At 42.6% G+C, this 15,404-nt stretch overlaps 1 pseudogene; it reads left to right on the top strand.

The window, feature by feature from the left end:
• The first annotated feature begins 2,317 nt into the window (after nucleotides 1-2,317).
• LOC148135797 (putative G protein-coupled receptor 139) overlaps nucleotides 2,318-15,404 on the top strand; it is a 54,564-nt pseudogene continuing 41,477 nt past the window's right edge.

Genomic DNA, 15,404 nt, shown 5'->3' with positions numbered 1-15,404 from the left:
ATAGTCAAGATATGTTCCCCAAAACTAGATGGCATGGATTTCAGGTGAGAGGCGAACGATTTAAAAATGACCTAAGGAACAACTATTTCCACAGAGAATGGTGCCTGTGTGGAATGAGCTGTCAGAAGTGGTGGTGGAGGCTGCCATGATTATAACATTTAAAAGGCATTTGGATGGGTACATGAAGAGGAAGGGTTTACATCGATGTGGGCCAAATGCTGGCAAATGGGACTAGCTTATTTTGGGATATCTCATCAGCTTGGACGAGTTGAACTGAAGGATCTGTTTCGTGCTGTACATCTCTGAGAATCGATAATTCTGTCTGACCTAACACCAATATCACCTTAATTAATCATTCCCGGAAATACCAGCCTATGTTACTAGATACCATCGATATGTCTTCACTTCAGCATTCTGAAACTTGCAAAAACATTCTTCCATAATACTGACTTTGGGTCTCTGTTTACTGTCTATTTCCGAAATCCTTCCCATTTGTTGGTATTTAAACTGTTGGTATTTAAATCCTGACATCCAGCTTTAATTGTCCAATTTTAATTTGAATAACTAACCTATATCTTTCTCTGACCTTGAATGTTGCTTACCCGAGAGCATCAGCTTCCAAATTTAAAAGCCTGGAAATAATATTTTGAAAGCATAGCTTGCGTTTTCTTTGACTTTCCAGTGTCCTGCTCTGTGCTCCATGTTGGAAAGTGGGGTTTCAGTTTTGAGACACTGCTTTGTAACTTGCTCTGTGCCGATTCATTGATCGCCTGTGTTAATCACTCACTGCTGATCATGTGCTCAGTAACATGAGGAATCCCCTCCATTGTTACTGATTAAGACCAGACTTATCACTTGAATTTGACTGACATTTGACTTAATTCTTGTTTTAGTACGTTAGTGGAAATGCTGGGGATGGTTTCCTGGAGGCTGTGTTTAAAGCTGCTGTGGAAATTCAGAAAGACCAGATGATTTGGTGACCCACTCTGGATGAGTCACGGTGACTGTGGTTACAGCATCTGGGTCTACAACATGACCAACAAATAGAGCAAAGACTGCAGAGAGGGGAATCTCCGTAAAATAGAATGAGGGAATCAAAATCAGATCAGCCAAGGTTATGGAAAATGTTGGACCGAAGTGAATGACTCGCTCATGCAACTTATTCAGATATTTCTGTTAATACCAAACCAATTCCTCTTCTCTCCCACCGTCTCACAGTGATGGGGAGTGATCCACATTCTCCTGTTCCTGGGGAATAGAAATCTGCGGGCTCACTTGCCCCCAGATATCCCCGTGTCCCAGTCTGGAGCAGTTGAGTGACTGCCTCCTGTTCCTGTGTTCCTGTCTCGAGCAGTTGAGTGACTCCCTCCTGTCCCGGTGTTCCAGTCTTGAATAGTTGAATGGACTGCCTGCTGTTCCTGTGTCCCAGTTTCAAGCAGTTGAATGAATGTCTCGTTTTCCCGTCTCCCAGTCTAGAGCAGTTGAATGGCTGCCTCCTGTTCCTGTGTCCCAGTCTCGAGCAGTGAGTGACTGCCTCCTGTTCCTGTGTACCAGTCTCGAGCCTTTGAGTGACGGTCTCCTATCCCTGTGTCCCAGTCTCGAGTAGTAGAATAAGTCCCTCCTTTTTTGTCGCCCAGTGTCGAACATTTGAATGACTCCCTCCTGTCCTGTTGTCCCAATTTCGAGCAATTGAATGACTGTCTCCTGTTCCTGTGTGCCAGTCTCTGTGACTGCCTCCTGTTTCTCCCTGTTCCTGAGCAGCAGTTTCAATGCTCTAAATACTGTCTCAAAATTATGAAAGGACTCGATAGCAGGGCATTTCAAACTAGGAGCAGCATTGAAGAAAGGTATCTAAACACTTTCCCATCCGACATTTTATGCAGGCGGTCTGTTATTTTATCCCTGACCCTATAGAAATACGGTGAAACCTATACAACCCAGCAGTGTTCCAGCTATACTTCCACATACAGGGAAGAAAGATAAAAAAAATGTAAGATTTATAATTTATCCTTCACCAACCCCCATCATTCCATTCAAACTAAGTAAATGTCCCCCTTTGTTGAGATATGTAAAATCATGTACAGAACTGGTTAACAGAATCTGTTTGTTTGCTGACTGTGATTAATGTCAGTCTGGGTGGATTCTAATTATCCCAGTGGAGAAGGTCCATATTCTAATGATAAATGGGCTCTGTTCAATGTGTTATCCCATAGCATTGGCGGGAACATCACCGACAGCACTAACAGGGATCAGCAGCAGCGGAGAGAGGGGACGGAGAGATCAGAATCTGAGAACATTAGACTGGAATGTTCCAACAATGGATCAGAATCTGAGAACATTAGACTGGAATGTTCCAACAATGGATCAGAATCTGAGAACAATAGATTGGAATGTTCCAACAATGAACAGGGGTTTATCCGATTATGTTTGGATTCTGTCTACATATTATGATGGGTTGTCATTACCAACGCGGATCCAATATGTACTTCGCCTCATTCAATATTTTTATTATCCTATCCTGGCTACTGTTGGTGTCCCTGGTAGGTTTCACATTCCATTTACTATTTGCATTAACCACGTGCGACGGTATACTGTTCTTTTCATTTACTCTAATCTGGAAACATTCACTCTCCAAACCACTACGAACAACAGAGAACTTGTTCATTCTTCCTCTCCCTCTTTCGTTCTGACGTTGTGCCTTGTGGATTGACCTACTCAGTTTCAGCTATGAATCAGGTATGTATCACTGCCCTTGCTATGTAAATATTGAAAGCTTGGAGTTCACTTGGAGAGAGAGAGAGAGAGAGAGAGGAAAGGTGCTGCATGCAGCAGAGTGGTGGAGCAGGAGCCTTGTTCGGTGGTCGGTGCTATAACAAATATACAGTGAGTGTGAGGGAGCAGAGAGAATACGGTGATCCTTTCCTGACAGAGCGAGGAAGGTGAGTCATGATTGTTCTCTGTTGATGGACATTTCTTCAGACCGCACTGAGGTGGATAGTGAGCTCAGTCCAGGCTCGGTGGGTCTGGTGGTGTGATCCCTCTGGGAAGAGAATGGTCCCCTCCTCTACTTGCCCATCAACCAGGACATCCGTGCCCCTGCTAATACACCGTGGTGTGACTGACCCTTATCTGCAATCCTCGGGTTAATCTGTGCAGGGCAGCTCCAAACTGAGAAAGTTCAACCGTGTGCCCATTGGCTTTTTAAAGATGGCACCATCAAGGTGCATCTGGACGACTGTGAGTACCTCCAGCCATGATGGGTGGGAGAATCGGGCCAGCATTGCATGAGAAGGACACCATAGGGTGGGATGGAGAGTCAATGAAGTGAATTTGATAAGGTAGTACCAGGAAACTAACTCAGCCTCGTGCAGACATTTCCCGTCACACTCAATGAAAATAACACTGAGATTAATATTTGTTAGATTCAGCCCAATGAGGCTGTCCTCACTCCGAGTTACAAAGCTGCAGAACAAATGCTCATCCAAAACTGTCCATCGTCTGAACTCACAACAATATCCCATTCACTCATAGTTCTCCATAATACTGACCCGTGTTGCATGGTACTATCGAAATGGCTTCATCCTCTCTGTCTCAACTCCAAAACACACTCATTCACAACCATACTGCACGGTAACAGGCCATTCGGCGCAGCTGGTCCATGCCAACCAAAATGTCCATCCACACTCACCCCATTTCTCTGTCCTTGTTCTGTATCCCTCTAATTCTTTCCTTTCAATGTATTGATCCAAATGCTTTTTCAATGTTGTTATTGTCCACTGGCAGATCAGTCCATATGCGTTCCACAGTCTGTGTAAAAAACGTTGACTCCCAGGTTCTTTTCTTTATTTTTCTGCTTTCCAAACATTAACGGATGCTCTGTAGTCCTCGATTCACCAACCCTAGGAAAGAATTTGAAATATTCACCCCATGCACGCCTCTCATGATTTGATAAGATCTACACTTCTTTAAGACACCCCCCTCCCCCTTTCCAACGCTGTAAAGAAATAGGTTCTAACCTATCCAACCACTCCCTATTACTTCGATCTTTTAGCCCAGGAAACATCTTTGTAAATTTCTTCTCCAATCTTTCCAGTTCACTAATATCCTTTCTAGAGCAAGGTGAACAAAACTGAGCACAATACTCCAACTGCAGTCTTACCAACATCCTGTACACCTGCAATATAACGGCCCAACTTCTATACTCAATGCCCTGATGAAGGTCAGTGTGTCAACAGCCTTCTTCACTGTCCTGTGTATCTCTGACTCAAATTTCAGAAAACCGTGCGCCTGATCTCCAACGTCCTTTTTTTTTTCCATTACACTCCTTAAGGCCCTCTCATTCATCATTAAACTCCCACCTAAATTTGACTTTCCAAAATGCGAGACGTCACACTCATCGATATTAAAATCCATTTGCTATTTCTCAGCCCACTTCCCCAGCTGGTTAAGGTACTGCTGCAACTTTTGATAATGTTCCTCACTGTAAACGATGTCACCTATTTTCATGTCATCTGAAAAGTTTCTAAGCTTGCGTTGTGTACTCTCGTCCAATCATCGATAGGGATAACAAACAGGAATGGTCCCAGCACCGTCCCCTGAAGCATTCCATTAGTCTCAAGCCTCCAGTCCTGAAAATGTGTTGCTGGAAAAGCGCAGCAGGTCAGGCAGCATCCAGGGAACAGGAGAATCGACGTTTCAGGCATAAGCCCTTCTTCATTTTCAGCTCTGATCTCCAGCATCTGCAGACCTCACTTTCTCCTCAAAGAATGTAAGCCTCCAGTCCGACAAGCATGCCTCCAGCATAGTCATTTGCTTGCTAACATAAAGCTAATTGTCGCCAATTTGCCAGTTCACCTGGTATTACATGCGATCTAACCTTTTAGAGCAGCCTACCATGTGTAACCTTATTAAAGGCCTTACTAAATCCATTTAGACTATGTCCACCACCCTGCCCGCGTCAACGTTCTTGGTCACGTCCTCCAAAAACTTTACCAAAATTTGTATGGCATGATCTGCCACGCACAAAGCTATGCTGACTGCTCCAAGTCAAACTCTCTTTTCCAAATGCATGCATATATTATATCTCCGAACCTTCTCAAGTGGTTCCGAAATAGATGTGAAGCTTACTGGTCTATATTTCCCAGGCATTTCTTTGCAGTCCTTCTTGAATTAGGGCACATATGTTCCCGCCCAGTCTTCCGGGTCCTTGGCCCCTGAACTGTCTTCTCTCGCCTCTTGCAATCCTCTTGGATATATCTCTCAGGACCAAGGGATTTACCTGACTTTATGCATTCTAATATGTCCATCAGCACCTCTACTGTGATATGGACTGTACCAAGATATCACAACTATCTCTCAGAAACTTCTCAGGTTATGTTTCCCAGGCTTTTCTTTGCAGACCTTCTTGAATAAGGGCACAACATTTTCTACTGCCCAGTCTTCCGGTACTTTGGCCCCTGAGATTTCTTCACTTCATTCCTGGATATATCTGGTCAAAACCAAGAGATTTGTCTGACTTTATGCATTCTACCGTGATATGGACTGTACAAGATATGACAACCAACACCTCCCCACCAACTCCCCCCCCCACCACCCCCAAAGGTCACAGGTCTTCATGGCTTTCTTCATAGAACAAAAGGTAAATTGAGACCTCGCCCATGTCTTGCAGTTTTACATACGCATGCCCATTTTGGATTTTAAGGCATCCTATTCTCTCTCTACTTGTTCTTTTTTTTTTTACTATACTGAAACAACATCTTTGGATTCAACATAATCTTCTCAGCCAAGGCTATCTCATACCCCCTTTTCGCCTTCCTGATTTCCTTCTTCAGTAAACTCCTGTATCCCTTGTGTACGTCCAGTGATTCCCTTTATTCCAGCTTCCTGAACCTGAGCTACCTCCTTTTTTTCTGGTCAAAGCCTCACTATCTCTTGTCATTCAGGTTTCTCTCTCCCAGCCTCACTTTGCCTTCACCTTCACATGAACATATAAACCTTGAAAACGCGTTATCTCACTTTTAAATGCCTCCCACTTGCCCGAGATCCTTTTACCTGCAAGTCCCTGTCTAATGCCAATAAAAGTCGCCTTGCCCCAATTTAGAACTTGAATCTGTCGACCAATTTTGTTCCAATTTTAAAATTAATACAACTTTAGTCACTTTTCCCAAAATGTTTCTCCACTTTACCTCCTTCATCTATCCTGCCCCATTTGCAAACCATAGGTCAAGTTTGTCTCTTCCTGAGTAGGACCCTCGACATGCTGCTTGTGGAAACTTTCCTGAACACACTTGGCAAATTTCATCCCATCTAAGTCCTTGATCCTCTGGAGAGCCCAGTCTATGTTAGGAAAATTAAAAGCACCTATTAAGACAACCCGATTACTCCTGCAAGGCCCCCACCACCGCCCCCCGTCTCCCTGCATGTTTGTTCCTCCAATTCGCATTGATGATTTTAAGGCTTATAGTGCAACCATTATAATATCACCATCCTCCTCTTACTTGTTTGCACCATCCACAAAACCTCATCGGATATTAACTCAGTTATTTCCTCTTTAAATACTGGAGTGATAATCGCCTGAAACAGAACAATTGGTATTTAAATTGTTTCCATTTACATCTCATGCTCGCAGTGATTTTCACATCGGCAGCAACCCATGTTAAGGCACAGTGGAGACATGGAACTGTAACTGGATGGGAGCTGCACATCGTCTCACTTCCAGAATTTGGCTGCAAGTTTCCCCACACTGGGCAGTGATCTAACACAGTGTTACCGAGCAATGCAACAGCCTTTGAATGAATGAACCAGTGCGGTCTGCAGAGCTCTCCACGCTGGACATTTAGCCCAGGATTTTGCATCAAGTATTGGTGTGGGCTGCACAGAGTTCCACTCTAGACATTACCGGATTGCATGCAGCTGTATGCTAGTTGGATCTACACAGTGCTCCATCCTGAAAGTAAAATGGATGGGCTGGTTATGTGAGTTGGATTGCGAATGTGAGAGAACTAAACATGTGGCAATAACTTTATTTTGTGTTTTCATTCTTGCGATTGGGCCCTTCAAATCCTGACTCATTCGGTTAGACCCATCTCTCTGGATGAGTCATGGTGACTGTTATTACAGCATATGGGTGTGCAACATGACCAACAAATGGAGCAGAGGCTGCAGAGAGGGGCGTCTCCGTAATATGGAATGAGGGAATCACAATCAGATCAGCTGTGGTCTTAGTGAATGGTGGGGCAGGATTGAATGGACACTAATGCAACTTATTCATATATTTCTGTTTGTAACAAGCAGATTCCCCTTCTCTCCCAGTGTACCATACTGGTGGGGAGTGAGTCACCACCTCCTGTTCCTGCGTAACAGGATCCTAGGGCCACACTAACCTCAACATTTCCTTGTGCTCCAGACTTGAGCAGTTGTATGACTGCCTCCTGTTCCTGTGTCCCAGTCTCGGCCAGTTGATTGAATGCCTCCTGTTCCTGTGTCCCAGTCTTCAGCAGCTCCCTTGAGTGACTGCCTCCTGATCCCCGGTTTGTGAAAATAGATGCCCTCCTCCTCCTCCAGAGTAATAGGCTCCAATTGCTCTGTGCTCACCTGCTGCTCCTGTGAAATGGAATTGAGGGATTGAATGGCCTCTTCACATTCCTTACAGCTTCTCTAAACTAAAAGCCTTTCTCCTGTTCTGTAAAACACCAGCAAAATCTGTATGATGTATTTTTGTATTTGACTATCAGTAATTGAGCAAACAAACTGACTGGCAGAATTCAGAAGCTGAATAGCCTCCTCCTGTTCCTGTATTATAGAGTCAAGAGGCTATAGAGTCTCAGACATGGACAACACAGAAAAAGACCCTTCAGTCCGGTCGTCCATCCCCACCAATATCCTAAATTAATCTCGTTCCCCTTGCCAGCACTTGGCCCATCTCCCTCTAAACAGTTCCCATGCATGTATCCATCCAAATGCCTTTTAAATGGTGTAACTGTACCTGCCTCCAACACCTCTTTTGGCTGCTCGATCCATACACACAGCAGTCTCTATGTGAAAATGTTGTCCCTCATGTCCCTTTTTAAATCTTTCCCCACTCACCTTAAACCTTTGTCTTCTAATTTTGGACTCGCCTATCCTGGGAAAAGACGTTCACTGTTTACCTTATCTTTGCCACTCATGATTTTATAAATCTCTTTAAGGTCACCCCTCAGCCTCAACATTTGAAAATTGCCCCAGCCTATTCAAACTCTCCCTGTAACTCTAACTCTCCAACACCTGCAACATTCTTTTAAATCTCTTCTGTACCCTTTCAAGTCTCCCTTTCCAACAGCAGTGAGATCAGAATTAAAGGCAGTATTACAAAAGTGGCCAAACCAATGTCCTGTGCAGATGTAACATAACATGCAAACACTTCGGCCCAAAGCACAGAACAATAAAGGGAAGATCATCAAATGCCTTCTTCACTGCGCTGTCTGCCTGTGACGGCACTGCGAACCTGCACCACAAGGTGACACAGTACCTCAGTGACAAGCATTGCTGCTTCAGAGCACAGCGATCTGGGTTTAATTCTATCCTTGAATGACTGCCTGTGTGGTGTTTGCACATTCTTCCCGTGTCAGTGTGAGTTTCCTCTGAGTGCTATGTTTTCCTCACACAGTACTAGAATATACAGATAAGGGCAGATTGGCAATGCTGAATTGCCCATAACACCCAAGAATGAGAAAGGGAGGTGGATTAGCCATGGGAAATGCAGGCTCAGAAGGATATGGTAGGGGTTTGTCCAGTGGGATACTGTTTAGAGGGTCGGTGTTGATTCGATGGGCTGAATAGCCTGTTTCCTCACTGTAGGGATTGTATAATTTTTATGGAGTTCGCCTTGCTTGGCAACTTTCAACAGGACCCTACCGACATGTCTTGCCTTGATTTGTCTTACCAAAATGAAACACTTCACATTTATCTAAAATAAACTCCATCTGCCACTCCTCGGCTCACCTACTCAAGGTCCCATTATATTCTGAATTATCATTCTTCACTATCGACTGCACCACCAAATTTGGAATTATCTACAAACTTCCTGACAATACTTCATATATTGAAATGCAAATGATTGCATAAGTGACAAAAGGCAGTGGACCCACTCTTGATCTTTGCAGCACGCGGCTGGTCACAGGCCTCCAAGTTCAATGAACAAATATCCACTGTCACAGCCTGTCTCCAATATTCAAGAAAATTTTGGATCTAACCGGCGAGCTCTCCCAGGATTCCAAGCAGTCTAACCTTGCTAACCAATCTACCATGTGGAACATTTTGGGTTTCTTGCTGCATTCCATAAAGGCAACATCCAGTGCCATGCATTATTCAACCACTTTCATCACTTCCTCAAAAACGTCCACCGATTCAGTGAGACGTGATCTCCAAGGTACAAAGACCTCTTCAGTCCTTGTCTTTCCAAATGCATACACATCTTTTCCCTCAAAATCCCCTCCAACAATTCAGTCGCCATTGTCGTCAGGCTCACTGATGTATAGTTACCTGGGTTTTCCTTAATTTCTTAAATAATGACACAATGTTAGCAGCCCTCCAGTCTTTTGTCACATCACCTGTGGAAGTTAATGATACAAATATATTAGCAAAAGGCTGAGCAATCTCTTTCCTAGCTTCCCACAAAATTCTGGGATACAACTGATCAGGTCCCAGGGATTTGTTCACCTTTATGCGTTTTAAAATGGCAAGCACTTCCTTGTAATATAGACACTTTTCAAGATATCACTATGTATTTCTCATTCTCTCGTTCTTGTAACCTCCTCCACATTAAATACTGAGGAGAAATACTTGTTTAGTGTCCCTCCCATCTCCTGTGTTTCCACACAAAGGTAGCCTGACTGATCTTTAAGGTGCCCTATTCTCTCCCGAGTTATTTTCTTTTGCCATTAAAGGATTTGTAGAATTTCTTCAAAGCCTCGTTATCCCTATTTCTAAAGCCATCTCATTTCCCCATTTTTCTGGCCCGATTTCCCCATTGACTATACCCTTACTGCCTTTATACTCCTCTGAAGATTCACTTGATATCAGCTCTGTTTACCTGACATATGCCTCCTTCCTTTCCTTGATCAGTCCATCAACATATCGAGCCATCCAGCAATCCCTGAACTCACCGGCCTTGCCCATCTCACTAATAGGAACTCGGTGTCTCTGGATTCTCTGAATCCAAGTTTTGATTGCCTTGCATTTTCCAACCATCCCGTTACCTGTGAACAGGGCATCCCAATCAGCATTTCACAGGACTCGCCTGACACTTTAAAAAAACTGGCCTTATTCAAGGTTAGAACTTTAATGTTTACATCAGATCTTTCCTATCCCATAAGTGATTTAAAACTAATATTTATGCGTAACAGACTTAGAATGTTAAATAAACACTTCCTACCACTCCGTAACAGGCTCAAGAGGCTGAATAGCCTCCTCCTGTCACTCTGTAATAGACTCAAGAGGCTGAATGACCTTTTCTGTTTCTCTGTAATGAGCTCGACGGGCTGAATGACATCCTCCTGTGCCACTGTAACAGACTGGAGACATTAATTAACACAGCAACCTGTGGTTTATGATCAGCCTGTAAACTGATGGAGGTCCATCCCTTCTCAGTTACAGAAACACAAACAACACAATGTACTCCAGGTGCCCTCTCAGTAACGCCTCGTACAGCTGCAGCGACACATATATTTGTTTTGAATGATTCTGTTGGCAAAATGTGACAACATTCCATCTTTTCAAGTAGCAACAGTCTAATGTGGTGTTAATAGCGTTCTGCTATCCCTCTGTAAGAGGCCCATAGGGACAGAATTTCTTCACCCTGTTCCTGAGCAGCAGTCTCAATGCTATGTCTCAAGGTTCTGAAAGGATTTGATAACAGGGCACTTAAAACCAGGAGTAGCCTCACATTGGTCAATATGTACCTTACGTTTTGATAAGGTATCCAGAAACTTGCCCACCTGACTTTTTTATGCAACCGATCTGTTATTTTATAACTGCCTCTTTAATAAACAAAATGGAATATATACAGACCCCTGCAGTGTTCTATTAATTTACAAGGAAAATAAGATTTGAAAAGATTGAAAGATTTATGGTCCATCACTCAGCAACCCTCATCCATTCAATCCAAACCCACTAAATGTTCCCCTTTTATAGTGATATGTAAAGCGATGTTTCGAACTGGTTAACTGAGCCTGTTTGTTCAGGGACTGTGATTAATGCCAGTCTCCATGGATTATAATTATCCCAGTGGAGGGTTTCCATTTTTCAATGATAAATGGGCGCCGTTCAATGTGTTATGCCATAACATGAGCGGAAGCATCACAGAAAGCACTGACAGGGATCAGCAGATCCAGAGAAAAGGGGAGGAGAGATCAGAATCTGAGAACATTAGACTGGAATGTTCCAACAATGGATCAGAATCTGAGAACAATAGACTGGAAAATTCCTACAATGGAGAGGGGTTTACCCTATTATATTTGGTTTCTTTCGACATATTATGATGAGTCGTCATTATCATTTCGGATCTATTTTGTTCTTCTCATTATTAAATATTTTTATTATCCCTTCCTGGCTCTCATTGGTGTCCCTGGTAAGTGTCACTGTCTAGATGTTTTTTTTCTATAAAACAGTTATGACTGTATTACTCTTATTACATATAGTCTACACTTCTTGCCACTATTATTTTCCTGTTGAAACTCTCAATCCATATTTACACTCTACAGACCACTACTAACTACATCAATGAACGTGTTCAATTACTGTTTCCCTCTCTGCTCTGGCATTGTTACTCATGGGTCTCTATGTTGACCGACTCCATTTCAGCGGAGACCCACAATGCATTGCATCATTGCCTTTGCTATTCAGAACATGGAGGTCACTGTCGATTGTTCTGGTTACAAACGCCACTTCCTTCCACTGTTTCCATCGCATCCCTGGCCAGTATCTGCGACTGAAGCAGACAAGTCCCAACTGTGGGTGATCCCTTTGACAATGAGCTGATTCCTGACACCATGCCCTGACCATTTCTAACTTGAAATATTCACCACTCAAGAATGTATCTCACTGGTTTATTCCATCTGCTGTTTGAACCTTGAGCTATGAAGTACATTCGTAACGAAGACAATAATCTGCTGCTGAAAATCCCGGCTTCAAACCTGCTGAAGCAAATCTGATTCGCACTCACACCAAACTCCCATCCAAATGTCATTCATGCGCACGCGGATATATTTTGCTACTGTGTATTGCAATGCCTTTACTTTAGCATTCTCAAACACTTTTTCTCATCAGTCCATGAAACTTCTCACGTTCCCTCTGTTGATTATCCAAAAGCCTGCCAGTTGTTCGGAGATAAAACAGTTTCCTCCATGTGTGTTCCTTCTCAAACAATGAGTTTCGTATTCCAGCACTCCAATCGCGCGGACACACACGCACTCTCTCTCAGTTTCTGATGAGCACACACACACGCAGAGAGAGAAAACCTTCCCATTGAGACAGTAATCTGATGCGAGTATAGTTAGCATATGATAGTAATGTTTGCAATATTCTCCATGCTGGGCAGATAGTGCAGTTCACTGAGCAAAACACTAGCATGGTCTGCACAGCTCTCCATGATGGGCTGTCATCTTGTCCCAGTTCATGTTATGTGGTGTTCTGTGAAGCAGATTCAGAATATGATATAACGAACAATTTCAGCTGATCTGACAATGCCTTTCTTCAATGTTCTCATTCTTGTCATTTTACTCTCGAAGATCTCACTTCTCCAGTTAGTCACACTGCCCTGTCTTTTTCCCCATAATTCCACAGCATCTTTTCAGTTAATTTACTGTCTGTTTCTGTCTTTTAGTGAATCTCTCTGTCCCTCTGTATCGTTCCCTGGTCTTGGGTTTTGGCTCTTTGGTCTATGGAGGCTGGCATTGTGCAGCTCAGAAGTAATGAAAGGGTGTGTATCAGGCTATTGTTCACTTCTCTGTATGTCCCATGTGATGGTCCATGGACAGGGGTGTTTCAGAAGTTATGAGACACATCCTTGTAACTTGGTCTGTACCTGTATTTGTCCCTCTCAGGTGACCTTGCGATCAAGAACACGAGGAAGCCCCTTAAGTAAAGGACCAGACATCTAAATTGTGTGACAATGCTGTCATTTTTAAAAAAATATTATTTTCTCCTTTTTTTAAAGGAGAGATCTTAAAGGCGAAACTGCCTGTTGAAAACGGCTCAAGTAAATAACTTACGACGCTTTCAGGGTTTTTAATAAATAGTTATCTGCAGCTGCTACTGTCTCTGAAACCTGTCTTGATGCTGCTTCCTCCTGGATTGGAGAACTGTATGCAAGAATGTATGTCTGAAATTTCGATTTTGCCAAGGGGTTTGTTTCGGTGATGTTAGTATATTCGAACAGTTCATTTGTAGAAGGTACTGTTTCCATTATTCTGTTAAGGTTTCCAATCGTTAAAGTATTCTAGATTCCTCTTCAATTTGTATGGATTTTCATTACAGTGTTTAAATACATTGTGTCTTGCTTAATGGTGAGTGGTTTGACTTGTAACATCACATCTGAAACACCCAACTCACATCTACCTTTAAAATAAGAAAAGGTTGGCATCCAAGCTACCTTCTTAAAACAATTTGAGGTCATCTGGTTCGTCTATAGCAAACTGGGGACTAGTGTCCGGTTCTAAATCGATAATACCAAATTCAGTTTAGAATTTGCAAACAGACCATTTGACCCAACAGGTCCGCACCGACCCTCCGAGGAGTAACCTACCCAGACCCATTCCTCTCCCCTACATTTACCCCGACTAAGGCACCTATCCCACATATCCCTGAAATGAAGAAGAAAAAGAGAAAAGGATAGAAGAAAAACAGAGTTTCAACTTAAACAGTTAGCAATTGGAGAGGAAAGTTGACATAGAAGGCGGAGATGAAGGTAGGTGGTCGGCGGGATGAGGAGGTTAGTGAGGTTGAGCAACTCTATTGTAACCAATGGTCTAATGGGTTTCTTTTTAAATGCATCCAGGCATTCTCTAAATTTGATGTGAAGGATAGGGAAGCCTTATAATTTTCATTTGAGAAAGTGGCTAAATCAGTGACAATGTGGATTTAGTTGATTCAAACAAAGCTGATAGGTATTTGAATCCCTATTGGAGGAGGTATCTAGCCAGTATGGGGTGGTGAATAAAGCCGTCTGAAGTGCATATGAGCTTGTGCCAGAAGCTGACAGACAGCGTTTCAGGAATCTAAAAAAACGGTCCCTGGTTAAACGCACATTCAGTTTGAAAGGATCAAACAAAGTAAGCTTGAAATGTGGGTAAGGGTATTAAAAACAGAGCACACCTATATCACTCTTAGAGAGATTCTTATTTTGGAGAAGTTCAACAATTCACTTCCTGCAGTCGTGAGAACTCGTTTGGAAGAGCAGAGAGTTAAAACGGCAAGATTAGAAGCTAAAATGGCTGATGATGATAATTGAGTTCAGAAATCAAGGTTTGGTTTCTGTGAGAGATTGAGAAGAATGTGCGACATTTCTTAAAACATTTATCTGTGAGAGTAAGGTTTATTGGCAAAGGCCAGGAGTATCAGGTAAAGAGATTAGAGCATTAAGAGGTACAGAAGCTTGTAATTCATTTATGCTGAGACATGAGGAGCAATGTCTTTCATAAGGACTATTGGAGAGATCAGGAGTGCTCCGTTATGTAATGTGTGGTTGGAGTGTCCAGAGAAAACATCAACAGATTTATTCCACAATGGGGAAGGAGGTCTTGAGTTTAGTGTTGACATTACAACATTTCAGCATTTAAATTGTGAATAACATACATGAGACAAATCTTTATCACTGATCGTGACCGCGTAAAGTTTTTGCAGAAGTTTAAGGAGAAAAATACCAGTCTGTTTCGATTGAGCTTATTATTTTCGCCATTCAATTTGAAATTATACAGGTGACAGGGCGAGAAAACTTAAGTTTTGTCACGTTTTGGAGACGTGGATGAAGAAAGACAAAGGCATTCTGTGGCAGTAGTAAAATGTCTGAAATCGAAACTAATTGTGAACATTTGTATGCTCACAGTCAATGTAATATATATGCATTTCAGTCTGCTAATAGAGGAAGATTAGGAGGTCTAAAATGAATCCGTCTTTGTATATTGATGGATTATTCTATTAAAGATGGAGTCTTGAGGATACTATCACTGTAAAAAGGTTATTTTCTCTTGGGTTTTTTTTAAATGTAGTTTTAAAGGCAGAGGTGCAGAACTGCTGACTAAAAACTGTTTAAGTAAATAACTGAGAAAGCCTTTAGGTTTCATTAAAGCGGTGATAACAATGGAAGGGCAGTGGCCAGCTCTCCCAGACCAGGTTTCCTCGTTTTGTTTTTAGCTGCAGCATTCAGAAGC

This window comes from Chiloscyllium plagiosum, unplaced genomic scaffold (genome assembly GCF_037043375.1).
Source record: "Chiloscyllium plagiosum isolate Xiang-an unplaced genomic scaffold, Cpla_swu_hap1 HiC_scaffold_48, whole genome shotgun sequence".
NCBI classification, from domain to species: Eukaryota; Metazoa; Chordata; class Chondrichthyes; order Orectolobiformes; family Hemiscylliidae; genus Chiloscyllium; species Chiloscyllium plagiosum.
Note: the sequence above shows the minus strand (reverse complement) of the source record. Positions and strands in the feature narration are given on the sequence as shown.